We start from the raw sequence: 2,757 nt of genomic DNA, 5'->3' as shown, positions 1-2,757 counted from the left end.
CAAAAAAAAAAAAAAAAAAAAAAAAATTAGCCAGGCGTGATGGCACAAGCTTGTAATCCCAGTTACTCTGGAGGCTGAGACAGAATAATTGCTTGAACCTGGGAGGTAGAGGTTGCAGTGAGCCAAGACTGCACCACTGCACTCCAGCCTGGGCAACAGAGCAAGACTCTGTCTCCAAAAAAAAAAAAAAAAAGCAATACATATTAAAATATTTTAAAAAATTTGCTATGTACAATAAAGGAACCAGTTAAAACCATTTACAGAATACCAACTGTTAAAAAAAAACTGTGCTACATCCACTGTAGACTCCCATGAAAAATTAAGTCATAATAACAACACCAAGGAAATGATAGGCTTGCCTTATTTTACAGAACAAAACAGTTTTTATGCGGGATAGGATATTGAAAATCACTGGGGTCTGGTGATTCCCAGTCTTGGAAATTCAGGGAGGGAGAGGCTGTTATGATTTCTCCTTTGGCATTTAAATGGAAATTAGTCCTAGGATGAGCTAGTGACTTTTGTTCATCTGAATAATAGGGCCTAAACAGGGCCTTAAAAAAAAAACAAATGTGTAGAACAAACTTTACATGAAGCTATGGAAACAGAATAGATTATTTTGCTTAAAATAGAACACCTATATTTAGGAGCTTTTAGTCTGGAATGACCTTAACATTTAAGGCAACATAGTAGTTTTAAGTCTAATCACAAACTTTCACGTTCTATCCTTTGTCTCTAAACCACTCCATGGGCTTAATTGTGTTGCCACAGAAGAATGAAAATTGAGTGTAAACAATACATTTTCTACTTCAGGATTTGAGAATATCCCTCTTCCTCTCTCTGGCCAGCAAACCTTTGAGAGTGTGAGAGTGTGCACTACTAGTAATCTCCTGAAGTACAGTTTGTGATCATTCCTAAAACTGAACAAGGAAGGGACTGTTGTGGAATTCTGGTCTGAATGTAGGAGATTCCTGGTCTCAGGTCAGTTCTATCTCACACTCACTAAGACTTGTGACAAGCTCCAGCCTCTCCCTGGTCTTTAGGTTCTTCATCTGTAAAATGAAGAGATTAGGTTGGAACAGCAATTTTCTACCTCGGATGTACAGTACAGTCAACTGGGGAATGTTTAGAAAATACCATGGCAGGCTCCATTTCCTGAGATCCAAGGGCCTTCAGCTTGAAAATCTTATTCTATGAAATGATGTAGGCCTGTTGAGAGACTAACTTCATAGGCCTTAAGCAATGTCAGGGACCATCTTTACTAAAAAGAATACAAAATTTAGGCCAGGTGCAGTGGCTCACGCCTGTAATCTCAGCACTTTTGGAGGCCGAGGCAGGCAGATCACCTGAGGTCAGGAGTTTGAGACCAGCCTGGCCAACGTGGTGAAACCCCCTCTCTACTAAAAATACAGAAATTAGCCGGGCGTGGTGGCAGGTGCCTGTAATCCCAGGTACTCGGGAGGCTAGGCAGGAGAATCACTTGAACCTAGGAGGCAGAGGTTGCACTGAGCTGAGATCGCGCCAGTGGACTCCAGTGCCACTGGACAGAGTGAGACTCCATCTCAAAAAAAAAAAAAAAAAAAACCAAAAAAACAAAATTACAAAAACAAAATTCAGTATAAAAAAGATTTATTTAGAATGAAAAAGAAATCCCAATAAATAAATTTTTAAAAAGTCAATGAATTTATCAGACATAAAAAACCCAGAAACATAAGATAATATTTTTATTAATTAACTATCAGACACATCTTGTATACATTTTTCTTTTTCTTTTTTTTGGAGGCGGAGTCTGGCCCTGTCGCCCAGGCTGGAGTGTAGTGGCGCAATCTCCGCTCATTGCAAGCTCCACTGCCTCCCGGGTTAATGCCATGCCCCTGTCTCAGCCTCCCTAGAAGCTGGGACTACAGGCACCCGCCACCACGCCCAGCTAATTTTTTTGTATTTTCAGTAGAGACGAGGTTTCACCGTGTTCGCCAGGATGGTCTCGATCTCCTGACCTCGTGATCCGCCCACCTCGGCCTCCCAAAGTGCTGGGATTACAGGTGTGAGCCACCACCGTGCCCGGCCTATTGTTCTTTTATATTTCTTGACTACTTACTCTTTGGTTATTTCTTCATTTAACAGCAATTTTGCAGTATTTTCTTATTTGTTTATTTTTCATCTTTGGCTAATACTCTTGACTTTGAAATTTTTGCAATATTTTCTATAGAGACAATAAAAGGAAAAGTTAGTCTTTTCTTTTGTGGTTGACTAATTTTTAAAATTATTGCCAGCTTAGAAAAGTTTATTTCATCTGGTCACAGTGGCTTATGTCTGTAGTCCCTGCTACTCAGGAGGCTGAGGCAGGAGGATGTCTTGAGGCCAGGATTTTGGGGCCAGCCTGAGCAACATAGTGAGACTCTGTCTCTCTCTCTCTCTCTTTTATTATTATACTTTAAGTTCTAGGGTACATATGCACAATGTAGAGATTTGTTACATAGGTATACATGTGCCATGTTGATTTGCTGCATCCATCAACTCATCATTTACATTAGGTATTTCTCCTAATGCTATCTTTCCCCTATTCCCTACCCTCCAGCAGGCCCCGGTGTGTGATGTTCCCCTCCCTGTGTCTATGTGTTCTCATTGTTCAACTCCCACTTATGAATGAGAACATGTGGTGTTTGGTTTTCTGCCCTTGTGATATTTTGCTGAGAATGATGGTTTCCAGCATCATCCAAATCTCTGCACAGGACATGAACTCATCCTTTTTTATGGCTG

Source organism: Piliocolobus tephrosceles, chromosome 7 (genome assembly GCF_002776525.5).
Source record: "Piliocolobus tephrosceles isolate RC106 chromosome 7, ASM277652v3, whole genome shotgun sequence".
Classification (NCBI taxonomy): Eukaryota; Metazoa; Chordata; class Mammalia; order Primates; family Cercopithecidae; genus Piliocolobus; species Piliocolobus tephrosceles.
This window is presented reverse-complemented; position numbering follows the sequence as displayed.